The sequence below is a fragment of the Solanum dulcamara genome, chromosome 2 (genome assembly GCF_947179165.1).
Source record: "Solanum dulcamara chromosome 2, daSolDulc1.2, whole genome shotgun sequence".
NCBI classification, from domain to species: Eukaryota; Viridiplantae; Streptophyta; class Magnoliopsida; order Solanales; family Solanaceae; genus Solanum; species Solanum dulcamara.
In genome coordinates this window covers 45679102-45699093 of record NC_077238.1, presented here as the reverse complement: position 1 = coordinate 45699093, position 19992 = coordinate 45679102, and the positions used below count along the sequence as shown (strand labels likewise).

The 19992-nt window shown below is 38.7% G+C and overlaps 1 pseudogene; it reads left to right on the top strand.

Moving 5' to 3' along the window:
• Positions 1 to 1822: 1822 nt before the first annotated feature.
• Positions 1823 to 1941, top strand: LOC129881300 (5S ribosomal RNA; annotated as a pseudogene).
• The last annotated feature ends 18051 nt before the right edge of the window (positions 1942 to 19992 follow it).

Below are 19992 nucleotides of genomic sequence, written 5' to 3'. Positions count from 1 at the left end.
ACAAATCATTATTTGGTCTCTAATTTCTCCCAGATTCTTATAACTCTATTTCCAATCTTCTCTACTATGGGGTATCGCATTCTGCTTTCCTTAGAGTTGTTTGATAGCGTTATAGATTATCCGGATCACATGGTAACTCTTAAGAGCTTAAGAGTTCTTAAGAAATCTTAAGAAGCTTTAAAAAACTTTAAGAAATTTAAGAGGCTTACGATCCTTGCAAGAAACGCAAGAGCCTTTTAAGCGACTTAAGAATGTGTTCCAACGTACAAAAGTATGGGGTGTAAAATCCTTCCCCCTTTTAGGAAATTCTTCCTCAAATGTGAATCAAAATCTTTCTCAAGATCTTATACAGATTATGGGGAAATTCCTGTCTATTGCAATAACCCACACTTTCATCAAGTAACCAGTATAAAAGTTCCAAAAGTTGGGATTACCTGTAGACGTAGGGAATAGGTACGAATACTTATGTTTCATTTCCTCTTTGACTTCCTAGGTCATTTCTTTGCGATTCTCATTTTGCCACAGTACCTTGATGGAAGCTACATCTTTAGTCCGCAATCTTCTAATCTGCCGATCCAGGATGGCGATAAGTTGCTCTTCATAGGATAAATCTATTATAACCTAGATATCATCTATGGGATATACTCGGGTAGATCACCAATGCATTTACGAGCATTGATACATGAAAGACTGGATATACTGCTTCCAGATCCGATGGTAAGTCTAGCTCGTAGGCAACCTTGCCTATTCGATGAAGGATCTGGTAAGGACCCATATATCTCCGACTTAGCTTCCCTTTCTAGATAAACCTCATTACTCCTTTTATGGGAGACACCTTGAAAAACACCCAATCGCTCACTTGAAATTCCAAAGATCGAAGTCGATTATCTATATATAGCTTCTGTCGACTTTGGGCAGCTAATAATCTCTCCTGAATAGGCTTTACCTTATCCATAGCCTGTTGGACCATGTCCGAGCCTATTAGTTGTGTTTCGCTAACATTAGACCAACCAATGACGACCTACACTTTCTATCATACAAAGTCTTATACGGGGCTATCCGGAGATTGGAATGATAGTTAATATCCTAAGTAATCTTGACAGGTAGTAGGCAATTGTCCGAGCTACCTTTGGAGTCAACCGTATAGGCCCGTAACATATCTTCTAGCGATTAGCTAGTAAACTTAGTCTATCCATTATTCTGAGGGTACAATGGCGTACAAAGACCTACCTATCCTCCCAATCTCTTTGTGGGCTGATCTTCAGTAGTTAATTGTAACTCGGGCTCCTTCGTCTGAAACAATAGATAGGGGAACTCCGTAAAGTCTCACTATTCTCTTGATCTATAATTTCACCCCTTCTCGGTTGAGCAGGTTGTCTTCGATTGAAGGAGCATAGGCTGATATTGTTACCGTGCGGGTAACATTCCCTCCAAAATCATCTGTCCATGAAGTGCGAAGTGAGTCTTGTAGCCAAGGTCGTATTGTGGAATCATTGACCTCGTGTATTACTTCTTGCCTTATTTAGACGATATCAACTGGTACCCTTACCTTTTGGGTTTTGCTTTTTTCCCATCAGAGTTGGTTGCCAAGTGGTATCGAAATTCCCTAACACAATGGCCTATATAGACATTTCATGGTTTTTATATCATTAACTGGTATTATGTTGAAGAACTGTGGCATACAAGTGCGTCATCTATTAGTAATCAACTAGTCCTGCTTGTTTTGCTTAAGCCCTTTTTACAATTCCCTTAACATAACTGATAACACTCTAGGTACATAATCTCATGTCGGTTTTTCACCGCTAGTTTGGATTCTTCCTTCTCGTGCGATCATACTAGCCCTAACACACCAGATCCCACAAGAATTTTGAAGTTAAGTGTGCTTGGGCGGGAGTAGTACTAGGATGGGTGACCCCCCGGGAAGTCCTCGTGTCACATTTTATTGCAATCCTTGCAATAATATACAAGGTACTCAACTTATCCCAAGATTTATCTTAGAGTCATCTCGCTAGTCTTCATATTTTGCCTTGCCCTTTCTTCTTTTATCTTACAATTGATATCGGGGTAGATCTTTATTTCCACCATGACCATGTCCTTTTTGGTCATTTAATTTAACTTCTCTTTGTATATCTCTGTAACGTGTCCAAAATATCATAACCCTCTTTCCCTCATGTACTCTTCTGCTTTATCTTATGTTGTATATATATATTCGTAGGTTTCACAACTACTTTTATACCGCTAGTATGAGGTAGACACAGTCTTTTTGTTTCCTGGTCCATCTTTCTTTACATATCACTTCCATACTAGAGCTTGCTCACGCTAACGCTATTCTGTCCTACCCTTTTTTTCCTTTGGGTACTCCTTGGTCTCCTCATTTCCTACCATAGCTAATTTTCTATTCTTTCTCCTTGCTACTTGTATGTCATATCTCCGCGGCCAACAAATCTATTGCCATATCTTAACCTTTACTCAACCATGGCCATACTACCTTTTGCACGATCCTTAGATCGCTCAGTCTTACCCTCTTATTGTATCCACTCCTTTTTGTATGCATCTATCCATTCAGGTCTTTGTCAATGGTTCTCTGCACGGCCTCAGATATCATAGCTTTTATTCATTTATTGATGGCCTTTAGCCCTTGCTAACTCGTTCCCGCATGGAATCTCGTTTGAAGTTTAAGCATTCCCGTTAACTTATGATAGTGTTAATTGACTTCATCCCACACTTGTACTTCTCTAGTCCACTTCCCCCCTTTAGGGTGTACCCATGTCATCCTCTGCTTATTTTCAATTGTTCATACGCATATGATTATGCTCCTGCAGAAACCCTTAATACAACCATGGGGTGCTTAGAATTCTTGATAATTAGTACCCAATCTAGTCCAAGTACTAGTACTCGAGTCATATAGTTAATATAGTAGTTTATCCAGGGACACATTCCTTTCTTCCCCACCAGTGCTTAGCTAGCGCTCATAATCGTTTCAACTTCCCTATTAGGCGGTACTTGTACTCCAGTGACCCGTGTTTCTAGCCCTTCTATAACACTATCTTGATCCTAGTGGATACCACTTGTTCCTCTTAATGGACTTGCAATGCATCAATGGTTTTGCATAGCTACCTCCCTCATCCTTGAGGGGTTTTTATATTTTCCATGGAAGAGTCACATACCTCCAATACTTCTTTATACCTCATAAGCTTTTATCCTTGTCGGGTACCTGAGGTTAACATCCAATTCTCCTCAGTCTCATGTCAATTTTTACTTTAATACTGGTCCTATCTTCTTGCCTTTTCATACTACACCTTCAGTTCTTAACTATCTATTCCCTTTTTCGTTCGTTGCTTGTACTTAATTGATCACGTCTATCTTGAGTGGTTCCTGCAGTAGTCCTTCTATTCTTTCAGTCCATGGACATTTTGTGCCCGAGGAGTTTCATGTTACCCCTATATCTCTTGGGAAAATTATTCCTTGGTATCACCGACCCTTCTGCATCCTTCTAGTATGTTATCCAATATATGAAGCACATGATTCAGGACAGTCCCTAAGTTCATGCCTTTCGTCCATCAGTTATTCTGGTCGCTTAATAACCAATAAAGGTTAACATAAAGCATCCTCTAACCACTACCAGAAGGAAATTAAGATCCCATCAGCACCACAATACTGTTTAGTGCCTAACTCATATAGTTTCCCTCTAGGTTCACTCTTAAGTCATGAACAACCTATCCCGTTCACCACTAATGTTTGAGGGTTCTGTACTTTCCCTACCAAAGTGGAACCCAATTGCTGGACACCTTGCCCTCCAACAGGAGTTTTGTTTCCACTTAAGACTTCCTAAATAAACATGAGCCCCCTTCCCAATAATAAGGAGGGTACCCCTACACTTTAATTCATCATAATAAGGTACTCCGTATAAACTTCTAGACCGTATGATGAACCTGTATCTCATTTCTTTCTATCCCTAAAAATAAATTCGGCAGAGTTTCCTCTTTATTCCTTCATATCCCAAACCTGCACTCAGGAAATACCAATAATGCCATGCGAGGACAACGTATATATAAATCCATATCATACTATATCACAACCGTAATGCCTCACAAGGCTAATATGTACATGTTTTATAGCATCTCAGTTTATAGCCACACAGGGCTTCCTATATTAAACCGAACCAAAACGAATAAATTTCCCCATATAGCCAATAAAACTATTCTTATCACCCTCCTATACCTGTAGTCGATCAGTCCCCAGTTCAATCCGGTAACCTAGGAGGTGAAGTGTGCTCCCCGTATCCATCTGGTTTCCACTGGCTTATTTGTCCCTCGTCGTCTTACTCGCTTGAATTGGAAAGACATTGATAGCTAGGTAATTCCTGGTTCACCGATGACCAAGATAAAAGGGATCGAATATGCCGTGACACTTGCCGTGGAAGCCAGCCGGACATAGTGCTCTGTCATGAGAGAAGTTGGCATGGCTTTCGTAGCCACTTCCCTGGTCGTCAAATGCTCTAGTGGCTCTATCGTTCGACCCTCCAAGGGATCAATCTCTATAACATAATTAGGGTCTTTGGAGGGATCAGTCTCAATCGAATAACTGGGGCTCCGCCTGCTTGGTCTTGGAGCCTGAGGTCCCATGTGTACCCTGGGGGCCTTCTCCACACCCCCTCTACTATCTAGAGCTGGTCTCTTTATTTTTCACCTCAACCTGTACCCATCTGCAAGAAAAGAGGTCAGAAACAAGTTTTCCTTAGAGGTATTACCGTACCCCTAGTAGTCTATTAAGGAGGGATTATCCTAATAGAACAACTCTATCCCATGATCTAAGAAAAGAAAGAAAGATAACAACCTAAATGTCCTGTAGCCACCTGCTTATAGATGTGGTGCATGACACACCGATAAATAGGACTCTACTATACATGATTTGTGGACATTCCAAAGAAGGACCGCTATGATATCACTTTTGTCACGACCCAACCCCGTAGGCCGTGATGGGTGCCCGAACTGGACACTCGTATATAGCTCTGCCAACTATAAGTAAACCCCTATTTAAGTTATAATGTATCAATAGGCATGATAACATCTAATTTGATGAGGCTATCGTAACATATAGGAACAACTATACACACATACATATACCACCCACATACATATCCACCGACCTTTAAGAGTAAAAACAGTAATATAAGGCGGGACAGGGCCCCCACCATACCCATAAATAGATAAACATATATATCGAGGGTTAGTACCCAAAATCTAGGCTCCATCACAATGGAGCACTTCTAAACTGCTGAGTGGGACTTCTATGCTAGAGGATCCCCAAAGTATGTATCTATACCTGTGGCCATGAAACACAACCCCCCGAGTAAGGGGGGTCAGTACGACATATGTACTGAGTTTACAAAGCATGACTAGAAGTATATCTGAAATAAAAAGAGCCAGGGGATAAATTCATTATGTAAGAAAGCACTGTACCTGTACCTTGTGAATCATAAAAACATGCATGCTCATATTATACAATATAGCCAACCCCTTCAGGGACTCGGTGAAACATATATCTGTAGGACCATCATAGGGACCGGCGCCATCATCACCTTATCACATCACATTACATCATATATATATATATATATATATACATACATACCCAGACCTCTAGTGAGGGACTCGGTGAGCTGTTCATGTCATTGCATTATTATTTCCTTATATAGCATACCCGTCCTTTTAGTGAGAGACTTGGTAAGTTTTTCATATCATTGCATTATCATTTCCTCATATAACGTACCCAACCCTTTAGTGAGGGACTCGGTGGATAATGCAGTAAACTGCGTACGATTATATAATCGGCCGGAGACTCGGTGATAGAAGGGTTATGGTATACACGAGTAGAGTAGTGAGTAACTATATGAAATTTAAACCATCATTGGAGACTTGGAAATAATCAAAATGAACTATTATTCAAAAATTAGGATAATAGCCATAACAAGTACCTTTGGAGTGTCATTATGGTTTGCATCAAAGTAGCACTTTTGAAATCATCTACTCGTATCAAGGCATAATAAAATATCTTTTGGAAGTCAAGAAAATGACCATCTTAGTGGATTTGAGAATGGTGACTTCCTTGGGATCACATATACTTCGTCTATTCATTTCATAAAGCTCATGCCAAAAAAAGAAGATTAACTGTACCTACTTACTACTTCCCAAGGTATAGCAAAACTTGAAAAGCCATAATTCCATTATTGGAAGAGTTATAGCTTAAAGGAGTGAATAAGAGTCATGCTTTATACCACAACATAAATTATACCAACTTAGGATGGTTGGACACTTTCACATGTATTGAGGCAAAAGGACATAAGTTCTAGGAAATTAAAACATTAGCCATCCTAGTATACTTAAGAATAAGAGATTTTTGTAGACTTCGTGCATTCTTTGTCCATTGGATTTCTATGGGTCATGCCAAAATAAGGAAGAAAATAAGATTTACATACCCTTTACTTTCCCTCATAGAGTCATTAAATATATATACCGTACCCGGACCGTCATGAGATTGGTATCATAACTTTCTCATTGATTTACCTTACCATCATATAACGTACCCGGACCATGATGGGACTCGGTGATTAATCATAGAATTACTACATCATACATATGCCAAAGATATATCAAGAGGGAAGAAGGGTAGTTTTACATACTTGTGCCAAAACATGCCAAGAGAAAGCTTCACATACCTTTTTCGGGATTAATTGCAATCCGGCCTGCCTTGATACCTCCTTAACCTATTTGAACTGAAAGTAATACTAAAATTAATAGCCTTTCACCTTCCAATATCCCACTCTACAACCAAGTACTAATAGGAGTTATTTCCTTATCCATTACCCTCGACTAGTTTGTTACTAGTTCCGATGCTACCGAAAATTGGACAACATTTCCCCTGTAACTTCAACATCCCCGAGACTTAGAATCGGCCAAAGTATCAACAACCATACCAAAAAAAACAAAAATCAGCATATTTACAAGTAAATCACTTCAACATTACCCAATACAAGCTCCAAACAACTAGCTCCAAACTACGATACCAAAATAGAGTTTTTAATCTTTATTTCGCAAAATATTTAACCATACAAAATGGAGGGTCGTGTGGCTTCAAACATAAGAACCCACACCCCTTTTAGAACACTTTACATCCCTTCAACATACAACCCAACCAGCTTAAACTGCAGCACCACAAGCCCGACACACTACGCGACTTCGGTTTAACTACTACGACTTTAATCTAGTTTATTTCTAGAGTCTAGCATCCTTATGCAATTTTTCGTAGTAGTTAAACCGAAGCCGCGTAGTGTGTCGGGCATCCTTATGCATTAATTTCGACGTGTTTGATGAGTTCCGGGAAAGGTAAGGGTTTCTCTTTCAAATTGAAATTATGATGTGGTTTTGAGGCTTATGATTCTTGCAAGAAACTCAAGATCCTTTCAAGCGACTTAAGAACGTGTTCCAAGGTACAAAAGTATGGGGTGTAACACCTACGAGTCATAAGTTGAGCCATAGAGGGTGATATAGTCGATTTTCTCAAAATTCTTCCTTCGTTTCAATTTACAGGGTCTTACATGATGTTTATGAATTACTTGATCCGGTGCTACCTTGTCTTTTGTGACTCCTTATATAGCTATTATGTTTTTGTAACATTCCTAAAAAATGCTCACAAGTGCCTTAAGAATTCCTTGGGATTAGGCCGCTCATGCAACACATTATCCTTATCTTTTTGGAAAATCTGAGTTCGGAATATCGATCAGGGGGTCAAAACCTGTAGAAAAATAGTTTTGGTGGATTTTTAGGACCCGTAGATCAAAATATAGATTTTTCAAGGAACTGCACAAACCAGTAAGGTCCGGAAAAAGTCTACATCGCGGACTTTCTTGCCTCTGCATCACGGACCTGGCAAGGGTTTTCTGGCCGAATTTAGTTTTTAGTAAGTGCACTTTAGGCTTTTTCCTAAATTGTTAGCTAATGAACCTAGACATTTTTAGGACCTAATTCAACTCTATAAATTAACCCAAACCCCTAATTCTATTCATTCTTCTACAATTCACATACTCAAATATTTCTCTCTCTACAAAAGACTCTCAAGGACTTTATTGAAGACTTCAAGTAAATTCACTCAAGCTCTCCATCAAAACTTTCAAGTTCTTTCAAATTAATTGGTGTTCTCACTTAAGGTATGTGGGTATTGATTCATGGATTCTTTCATCCATGAAGTCCAATCAATTTCTCAAGTTTTCTATCAAATTAAAGTATGGTATTTTATGAGTTTTATAATCTCTATTCCTATTGCATGAATTATAATTCAAAGTATGATCATGAGTCTATTTTGATATAAATTGATGGTTATTGCATTAAATTGAAAAGTTTTTCCATGAATTCTCCTATTTTGATTTATAGGGTTCATATGAAAATTATGAGTATTTTCAATTATACTTTCTAGTGATACTATCTATATGAATTATGTATGGGCTGATATAAAGTTTATGATCATGCATGTTTTCAATTTAATTTCATGATTCTCAAGTGAATTGATCATGCATTCATGTCTTACCCTAATTTCAAGTATAATCTATGATCATGAATTTTCAAGTATTAATTATGTCTATGTATGTATGATTTTTTAATATGGAAGGAAAATGCCCTCATTGCACTTATGTTATGAAAGTGAGCTACTCTATTATTTCAAACCTATGATAATGACTATGATATATGAAATTATGATTTCTATGTTATGTATATATTCCGTGGAATTTGACTTAGCACCAAATGTGGACTTGAGGTGCGGGCTCAAAATAAGGGGTCCTTATATAAAGTCTCTTGTCTCATAACTACGTACCACCGTAGGATTTCCTTTTTGGCCTAGCTAGTGGATCCACATATAGCATATGCATGACCCTCCTAGCGGAGTAGAGTCTACCTTGGCAAGTAGATTCTCTTTTCCTCCGATGTAGGGGCAACATTGGGATTCCATGTTATAGCTCACATGGTCTTATTGTCGGTTATGGTTCCTATCCCACATATGTGTGGTCCTTGTTAGGTTTTAAATGACTAATCCTATTTTTTACTTTATATAATACTCTTATGGTTTATTATGCATTGATCCTTATTAAGGACTACTTATGATTTTTACTACCTCTCCTATCATGCTATTTTAAAATGGTCATGTGCACAAAAATGGTTTTCTATTTATTGAATTGCCTATAAACTTAGTACATTCCAATGTACTAATGCATACTTTTACCTACATTGTCTCATAATGTAGGGGTTGAGGTTGAAGATCATATTCTTCTATGTGGCTAGTTAAGCTTTCTTATCTGCAGTGTTTGTGGTGAGTCTTCATCTATCGGGGACTAGTCATCGAGTTGGTTAATATTTTTCAAAGATTTTTGTTATGTTTTATATTGAGGGTGAGCTAGGGACATGTCTTAGCCCCCGCCCATGTTCATGAGTAGAGGCATCTAGTTGGATAAATATTTCGAGTCTATGTTGTCATGTGAAATTCTTAAATTTCTATTCATAGTTTAGACTCTCTTATGATGTTTCTACTTTTATTTTACCTTATGTATGCTTATGATATGTACAAGAAGCTTGGTTGGAGCCCTTCGGGGTTTTGATGGCCGTGTTATAACTAGGCCCTAGGTTGGGTCGTGACAGTTTGGGATCCTTCCCGAATAATTGTTAGAGCCATTTAGTGTTTATACTCCTGTTGGTGAGTCTATTCTAGTGAATAGAGTCTATCGAGATTGTACAATTTCTATCTATCATAAGGATACTTTTGCAGATTTAGTTGAGTTAAATATGGTTGACTTCGATGTCATTCTTGGTATGGATTGGCTTTATGCTTGTTATGCCTCAGTTAATTGTAGAACCCAACTTGTCAAGTTTCTGTTTACTAATGAGCTAGTTATTGACTGAAAGGCTAGTCCAACTTTGCGTAAGGTTCAATTCTTTTCATACCTTAAGGCTAAACTTTTATCTCTAAGGGATGTATCTACCACATTATTCGAGTTAGATATGATGGTGTGGAGACACCATCCCTTTAGTTGGTTGCAGTTGTGAGTGAGTTTCCTAAAGTCTTTCCTAAAAATTTTCCTGGAGTTCCTTCTGATAGGGAGATAGACTTTCGAATAAATGTTCTTTCCAATACTCAGCCTCTCTATTCTGTCATATAGAATGGCTCCAGCATAGTTAAAAGAGCTAAAAGAGTAGTTGAGGGATCTTTTAGATAAGACATTTATTTGGCCGAGTGTCTCACCTTGGGGCGCTGTTGTCCTATGTGTATGAAAGATAGATGGTTCCCTAAGAATATGTATTGACTACTGTAAGTTGAATATGGTCACCATAAAGAATAAGTACCCTCTTCCGAAAATCGATGAACTGTTCGACAAACTTTAGGGTGCCACTTGTTTCTCTAAGATAAACCCTAGATCATGCTATCATCAATTGAAAGTGAGAGAAAGTGACATTCCAAACACAACCTTCAGAATCAGATATGGTCACTATGAGTTCCTAGTTATGTCCTTTGGTTTGACTAATGCTCCTCTGACATTTATGGACCTCATGAATAGAATATTCAAGCAGTATCTAGATATGTTTCTTATCGTGTTTATCAATGGTATTGTGATCTATTCGAGAAATAAGGAGGAGTGTGATAATCTCAAATTGGTCTCCAAACTCTTAAATACCGAGAGTTGTATGCCAAGGTTTCCAAGTGTGAGTTTTGTCTTACATTGGTGTTGTTCCTAGGCCATATTATTTTGAGTTATAGAATTTGAATAGATTCACAAAAAGTTGAGGCAATATAGAACTGGCCCAGACCCACATCTCTGATAGACATAAGAAGTTTCTTTAGTTTAGCGGGTTACTATAAGATGTTTGTTGAAGGATGTTCATCTATATTGTCATAATTGACTAAGTTGACTTAGAAGAACACTAAGTTCCAATGGTCATACGCTTGTGAGAAGAGTTTTCAAGAGTTGAAAATGAGATTAACTACTGTTCTACTTTTGTCCTTTTCCGAGGGAACTAATGGTTTTTTCATTTATTATGATTCATCCAGAGTTGGATTGAGTTGTGTTTTGATGTAGAGAGGTAATATTATACCTTATACTTCCAGATAGCTTAAGATCCATAAGAGATATTATCCGACTCATGATTTAGAGTTGGCAGTGGTAGTATTTGATCTCAAGATTTGGCGTCATTATATTTATGGCATGCATGTAGAAGTGTTCACTAATCACAAGAGCCTATAATATGTGTTAAGTCTAAAAGAGTTGAACCTGAGGCAAAGGAGATGGATTGAGTTTCTCAAGGATTACGATATGAGCATTCTTTACCATCAAGGTAAAGCTAATGTTGTTGTCGATGCTTTTAGTAGGTTATCCATGAGGAGTACTGCTCATGTTGAGGAATAAAAGAAAGAGTTGGCTAAGGAAATACATAGACTTGCATGTTTGGGAGTTTGTCTTGTGGACTCTGATAAGAGAGATATTATAGTTTAGAGTAAGGCTGAGTCTTCACTAGTTGTTGAGGTGAAGGAATAGAAAGACCAAGACCCTATTCTACTTTAGTTGAAGGAATATGCCCACAAATAAAAAGTGATGGCTTTTTCCAAAGAGGGAGATAGAGTGTTAAGGTATCAAGGCAGGTTGTGTGCTCTGAGTATAGATGGTCTTCAATATAGAATAGTGGCAGAGGCCCATAGCTCAAGATATTTAATTCATCTTGTGCCTACAAAAATGTACCATGATTTGAGAGAAGTCTATTGGTGGAATAGTATGAATAGAGACATTGCAAATTTTGTTTCCAAGTGATTGAATTGCCAACAAATCAAAGTTGAGCATCAAAGTCCTTGTGGTGTAGCTCAGAATATAGAGTTGCCAAAGTTGAAATGGGAGATAATAAACATAGATTTCATTATAGTTTTACCATAGTCTCACAAATAACATGATTCGATTTGGGTGATTGTGGATAGGATGACCAACTCAGCCTGCTTTGTTCCCATTAGGAATACAGATCTAGTAGAGTATTATGCAAGATTGTACATTCAAGAGATAGTACGACTTCATGGAGTTCTCTTGTATATCATCTTTGACAGAGGTACTCAATTTGCTGCTCAGTTTTGAAAGTCATTTTAGAAAAGTTTGGGTTCAAGGGTGAATCTTAGTACCGCTTTTCATTCTAAGATAGATAGTCTGGCGGAGTGTACAATGAAGACTCTTGAGGACATGTTGATATCTTGCGTTACTGATTTCAAAGGTAATTAGGATTACCAGTTGCCACTAATTGAGTTTTCTTACAATAATAGTTTCCATTCGAGTATTCAAATGGCTCCTTATGAGACCCTTTATGGGAGGAGATGTAGATCACTAATTGGTTGATTTGAAGTTGATAAAGTTGAGTTGATAGGTCTAGATTTGGTTCATCAAGTTATAGAGAAGGTGGGAATTATTCAAGAGAGGCTGAAAACTGTGAAAAGTCTTCAAAAATCCTACACCAATGTTGGGAGAAGAGACTTGGAGTTTGAGGTATATGATTGGGTGTATCTGAAGGTTTCACCCATGAAAGGTTTTATGAGATTTGGGAAGAAAGAGAAGTTTTTTTCCCGTACATTGGTCCCTACCAGATTACTAACAGAGTTGGCAATGTCGCCTATTAGTTAGAGCTTCTATCAGAATTAAGGTCGTGCATCCAGTGTTCCACATTTCTATGCTTAAGAAATGCTTGGGAGATCCTTCACTCATTATTCCTACTAAAAACATTGGTGTGAAAGATAGTTTGTCCTATGAGGAGAATCATGTCCAAACTCTTGATCGTCAAGTTCATAAATTGAGGACCAAAAAGGTCGCTTCACTCAAAGTCTTATGGAGAAATCAATTTGTTGAGGAGGCTACATAGAAAACCGAGGAGGATATGAATACCAAGTACCCGCACCTATTCATCCCTTCTAGTGTCGATGTTGAAGGTAATATTCCTATTCTTGTTTATGAGTTAATACCTTCTTGAGTTTTGAGTATTTGAGTAGTTATTCTTGAGTTTGAGTCTTTGAGGGCATAGACCCTCATTCCCATGTTTCCTTGTTGATGATAAATGAACTCCAATACTTTAGCTTCCTTTAGCTTAAAAGGGAAGAAATGATAAAGGAAGGCAAGTTTGAAGGCTTCCCATTCAATCGGACCTTCGTCTACCCTTTCCAACTTCCATTGAGTGTACTAAACTTGCGCAACACCTTTGAGTTGGTAAGACGCCAACTTTGCTTTCTCCTCTAAATTCATCCCCATGATACTCTCTATATTATAATCCTCATCAATGAACTCTTGGAGATCCCCATAAAATTTCAAACCATGGAACTCGGAAGGGTTGATTCGTGTAAAATCCCTCAATCTTAAGGCCCGAGTAGGCACATTAGGAAGAGTAGTAATTGTCATGACCCAACCCCATAGGCCGTGAAGGGTGCCCGAACTGTACATATACATGTACCCTTACCTCCTACACAAAACACGTCTCCTTTTTATACTTAAAATACACTAGTAGGTAAGAAAATAAATAAGCCGACAAGGTTGTTGTAACATATAGGGTCATTCTATAGTACACATATACGCGAGCCGACAAGGCCACCATGATACAGGGAATGCCCCAATTCATAAGTCATATTAGTACAGCTATACATACACGCGTATACGACTTATATTCCACCAATATACAACTCATATACATCTCATATACAACTCATTTACACATGCAACCCACATCTGTATCCATAGACCTCTAAGAGTAAGGAGAACAGTAACATAAGGCTGGAAAGGGCCCCCGCCGTACCCATGAACAAAACGAATATATACATCAAGGTTTAGTACCAAAAATCAGGCTCCAGCACAATGGAGCATTTCTGGACCGCTGAGTAGGACTCCTATGATTGCGGATCCCCACACTGTTAACCTGCACCTATGGGCATGAATGAAGCCCCCCAAGAAAGGAGGTCAGTACGACAAATGTACTGAGTATGTAAAACATAATATAGCATAACTTGAAACATGTTTGAAATGGAGGAGCAGGGAATTAAATACACTATAAAAGAAGCCTCTGTACCTGTGCTCTGTGAACCATAAAATATGCATGTTTAAATTATATCATATATCTGGCCCTATTAGAGGTCCGGTGGATACATCTATAAGATCATCACAACCCAGTGCCATCACCACCTTATTATAATACATCATTATATATATATATATATATACGTATCCCGGCCCTCTAGTGAAGGGCTCGGTGGATAATGCAGTGAATTATGACCGATTACTATTCACGAACCGGTACACAGTGAAAGAAGTGTTACAGTATACACGAGTAGAGTAGTGAGTAACTATATGTAGTTTAAATCATTATCAGAGACTCAACAATATATGAAGGCTAAACTAGCGTCTGAGAATCAGGGTGGTAATATAATCAGTTCAAGTGCCCTGTAAAGTCCATTAGGACTATATTAATTAACATTTCGGGGTCCTTAGGCACATACCAAATTAACTCTAACCGCTTAAGGATTTCAAAGTACATGTAGTCATATAGGTTTTTCGATTAGAAACCTGTATATTCATCGTCTTCTTAACATATAGTAAGTTCGAGGAAAGTAGTTCAACCACAGTGAGAGTTCACTATCCAGAAGAGAACAAGAGACATTTAGGAATGGAATTACTTCAGAGATCGTATCACTTTTTACTTACCTCTAAGACATGCCAAAAGAAAGAAAAAGGATAGGCTTTACATACCTCTTACGGGTTACTTTTTATTCTATTCGTCTCGTCGTCCTTTGAACCTAAGTAAGATAAAAGCAGCATGAATATTAACAACCCTTGTCTGTCCATCACCTTAGGTTACACATAAGTATTCATAGAACTCAACTCTTTGCTCGCCTCCTCGATTAGTTCTTTAACGAGTTAAAGAGTTAACGAAAATCGAGCAACACCTCCCCTATAATATGCCCTATCAAAATTTCCAATTACACTCCTAATAGCTACAACCAACAAACAAAAATGACCTTAAAGGTATATATACGCCATTCATATCAACATTCTACAACACAAACTCCTAACGACTCGCTCGAAACCACGATATCAAAATAGAGTTTCTAGTTTCCATTTTGCAAAATCTTTAATTATACGAAACAGAGGGTCGGGTTGAGGAAAGAAGCAGAACCCATACCTCTTTTAAAGAATTTTCCAGCACCTCAACACACCACCACACAACCAACAGCTGCAGCATCACAACCATATCACAAACACAACCCACTATTCGACTTAATTTAGCTATAACGACTTCAATTTAGATTGTTTCTATTGTCGATCATTCCTATGAATTTATCACACTTACAGTAACATCAAAGATTTTTAACACACCCTATGAAAAAATCATAAACTTCAAATCGAAATCAAAGAACTTACCTTTCCCAAAATTGGCCAAAACTAGCCAAAACTTGCCTCAGAAACTCTTCTAACGCGATTAAAACATCGTGGCTGCTTGCTATCCCTTTTGTGCTATCCAAACCATGATTTTATAATATTAATACCTATGTATCATCGTGTTATACCCGATATAATTAATACACAGAATGAAATTGGGACTTACCTATTTTTTTCTCTCTTAGGCCGTCACTCTTTTCCCTTTAGTTCTAGGGTTTTTGGTCTTTGTTTGGCTGATGTTTTGTGCAAGGAAATGACTTATGAGTCATATATTATGTATATATATGTTCCTAAGAGGGTGACATATATCATCCCCTAAGGGTGACATGTGTCCATCCCCCATTGGGCCAACACATACATGCTACTAATTAGGGGTTGCCATATGACAGTAGGGTCCACCCCCCACCCCCACCCCCAAGCAGGAAGGTGAGTCACCTGCCTTCTCCTTGGTGCCACGTGTCATTCTCTCCTCTTTCCCGTGGGTTCGTAATCTCATTCGTAATCTCGTCTTACTTTAAGAGCCTATAAAATCCTTGCTACGTAAGCTTGGTATGTACTAAAGTAACTCCCATATGTAAGATTTCAAAATTAGTAGTTTACATAGGTAGGTCGAGTCCTACGACCCATCACTTGACCTATAACTCCTTCCAGATTATTATAACTCTATTTCCAACCTTCTCTACTATGAGGTGTCACATTCTCCCCTCCTTAGAGTTGTTTGATAGCGTTGTGGATTGTCCGGCTCACATGATAAATTCTAAGTAAATTAAGAGATGTTCTGAGCCCAAGGGTGTGGGGTATAACAACTCACACCTCTTTTAGACCACCTTCTAAGAGGCTTAAGCACCTTTCAAGAAGCTTAAGAACCTCTCAAGAAGCTTAAGAACCTTCCAAGGTACGAAAGTCTCAAGGTACGACAATACGGGTTATAACATCCTTCCCCCCTTTAGGACATTCGTCCTCTAATATTAAACAAATCTTCCCTTAAGACGTTATACAGGTTATAGGGAGACTTCTTTTAATTACAACAATACATATATTCATCAAACAATTAATATACAAGTTTTTAGGAATTGAGGTTACCTGTAGATATTGAGAACATGTACGGATACTTGTATCTCATGTCCTCTTCAGCTTCCCAGGTTATTTCTTCGCGGTTCCTATTTCGCCATAATACCTTGACCGAAGTTACATCCTTAGTCTGCAGTCTTCTAATCTTCCGATCCAGGATGGCGATTGATTGTTCTTCATAGGACAATTCTTTCGTGACCTGGATGTCATCTATTGGATGTACTCGGGATGGGTCACCAATACACTTTTGAAGTATTGAAACATGGAAAACTGGATATACTGCTTCCAGGTCTGCAAGCAAGTCTAGTTCGTAGGCAACCTTGCTTATTCGGCGAAGGATCAAGTAAGGGACAATATATCTCGAACTCAACTTTCCTTTCTTGATGAACCTTATTACTCCTTTCATAGGAGACACTTTCAAAAATACCCATTCGCCTACTTGAAATTCTAAAGGTCGGCGTTGATTGTCTGTGTATGACTTTTGTCGACTCTGGGCAGCTAATAATCGCTCCTGAATAAGCTTTACCTTTTCCATTGCCTGTTGGACCATATCTGGGCCTACAAGTTGCGTTTCACCAATATCAAACCATCCAATGGGTGACCTGCACTTCCTATAGTATAAAGCCTCATATGGTGCTATCTGGATACTGGAGTGATAGATATTATTGTAAGAAAACTCAATAAGTGGTACATGCTCATCCCAGCTACCTTTAAAGTCAATTATGCAGGCTCGTAACATATCCTCTAGTGTCTGAATAGTGCGCTTGGACTGCCCATCAGTTTGGGGATGAAATGCTATGCTAAGGCTTACTTGTGTTCCTAAGCCTTCCTAGAATGATGGCCAAAAGTGGGCTGTGAACTGGGCTCCCTTGTCCGAAATAATAGATGTGGGAACTCCATGAAGTCGTACTATTTCCTTGACGTACAACTTCACATAGTCCTCGGCTGAGTATGTGGTCTTGACTGGAAGGAAGTGGGCTGATGTTGTCAGCCTATCCACAATAACCCATATAGAATCCTGCTTTCGGGGAGTGCGAGGTAAGCCAGTAATGAAATCCATGTTAATCGCTTCCCATTTCTAAGTTGGAATCTCCATCTCCTATAGTAGCCCACCCGGTTTTTAATGTTCAACTTTAACTTGCTGGAAGTTCGAGTATTGGGCTACAAACTCTTCTATATCCCTTTTCATACCGGCCCACTAATATAAACATTTGAGGTCATGATACATCTTGGTTGACCCCGGATGAATAGCATAACGGGCATGATGTGCCTCTCCCAGTACTTGCTGCCGCAAACCTGCAACTTCCGATAAATAGACTCTACCTTAATATCGTAGTATCCCACCAGCCGTGATTTCAAATGTAGTATTTTCCCTTTTGGAGAGTTTCATCCCTATACTGTGTTAAAATAGAAACCTGGTATTGACATCATTTTATTTCCTTCATGATCGAGGATTCAGCAAATCCTCGAACAAAAACCCCATCATTACCCGAATTAGCTAAGCAGACTCCTAGATTGGCGAGCTGGCAAATGTCATGAGTTATCTCTATCCATTTTGGTCGTATATCTGCCAAGATAACCATTGATTTACGGCTGAGTGCATCTGCCACCATATTTTCCTTCCCTGGGTGGTATAAAATATAAATGTCATAGTCTTTCAATAACTCCATCCACCTTCTCTGCCGTAGATTTAGCTCTTTCTACTTAAAAATATACTAAAGGCTTTTGTGGTCCGTATAAATATCAACGTGTACACCATACAGGTAGTGTCTCTATATTTTTAAGGCATGGATCACCGCTGCTAATTTTAGATCATGGGTTGGATAATTCTTTTCGTGCTTTCTAAGCTGTCGGGAGGCATAAGCTATAACTCTACCATTCTACATCAGAACACATCCTAAACCAATACTGGAGGCGTTATAATAGATAACGTAGCCAGTTGGTTCATCAGGGAGAGTTAGAACAAGAGTTGTAGTCAATTTTTCTTTTAACAACTGAAAGCTCCGTTCACAGACATCAGTCCATTGGAACTTAGCTGCTTTTTGAGTCAGTCTTGTTAAAGGCACCGAAATGGAACCAAACTTTTCCACAAACCTTCTGTAGTACCCTTCTAATCCCAAGAAGCTACGTACCTCCGTAGGAGTTATAGGTCTTGGCCAAGCTTTCATGGCCTCAATCTTCTGTGTATCTACGCGAATGCTGTCAGTTCCAATAATATGCCCTAGGAATGCTACTGAAGTCAACCAGAATTCACATTTAGAAAACTTAGCGTACAGTTTCTGGTATTGGAGTATTCCCAGTACCACCCACAAATAATCCGCGTGTTCCTTTTCTGATCGTGAATAAACTAGAATATCATCAATAAATACAATCATGAACAAATTTAGAAATGGTTTGAACACTCGGTTCATCTGATCCATAAACACCGTTGGGGCATTTGTCAGCCCAAAAGACATCACTTTGAACTTATAATGCCCGTACTGGGTTCTAAATGCGGTATTTGGGATATGTACCTCTCTTACCCGCACCTAATGATAGCCTGACCAGAGGTCTATCTTCAAAAAGCATTGAGCACCCTGCAACTGGTCAAACAAATCATCAATCCTGGGGAGGAGATATCTTTTCTTAATTGTTACCTTGTTCAGCTGCCTGTAGTCAATGCACATTCGCAACGATCTATCTTTATTTTTTACAAACAGTACTGGTGCTCCCCATGGTGATGTGCTGGGCCTAATAAAACCCTTCTCTAGTAAGTCCTTCAACTGCTCCTTTAGCTCCTTTAACTCTGTGGGTGCTATTCTATATGGGGGCATAGAAATAGGCTGAGTGTCTGGTAGCACATCTATAGTGAACTCTATCTCCCGTTCAGGAGGAAGACCTGGAAGTTCATCTGGAAACATATCTGGATATTCATTGACCACGGGCACGGACTAAAGAGTTGGCACCTCTACTTCCAGATCATACATGTAGACTAGATGATAAATATACCCTTTCCCGATCATTTTTCCTTGCCTTAAGGTATGAAATAAACTTAACCTTCGGCGATGCTGTGTTCCCCAACCATTCGATAATTGATTCATCAGGGAACTATAACTGAACCACTGTATTTCTACAATTTACATTGGCACGACATGAAGTTAGCCAATCCATACCAATAGTAACATCAAACTCCACCATATCTAACTTTATCAAATAAGCCAAGGTTTGATGACTATATACGTTTACCGGGCAATTTCTATACACCTATTTTACCATAATAGAGTCCCCTACTGGTGTAGCCACCTCGAATGATTCTATTAACTTAGGCTTAATTCCGATATTATTAGCAACAAATGGGGATATATATGACAAAGTAGAACCTGGATCCATCAACGCATATACGTCTTGAGAAAAGATTGATAATATACCTATGACTAAATTCGGCGACTCTTCCT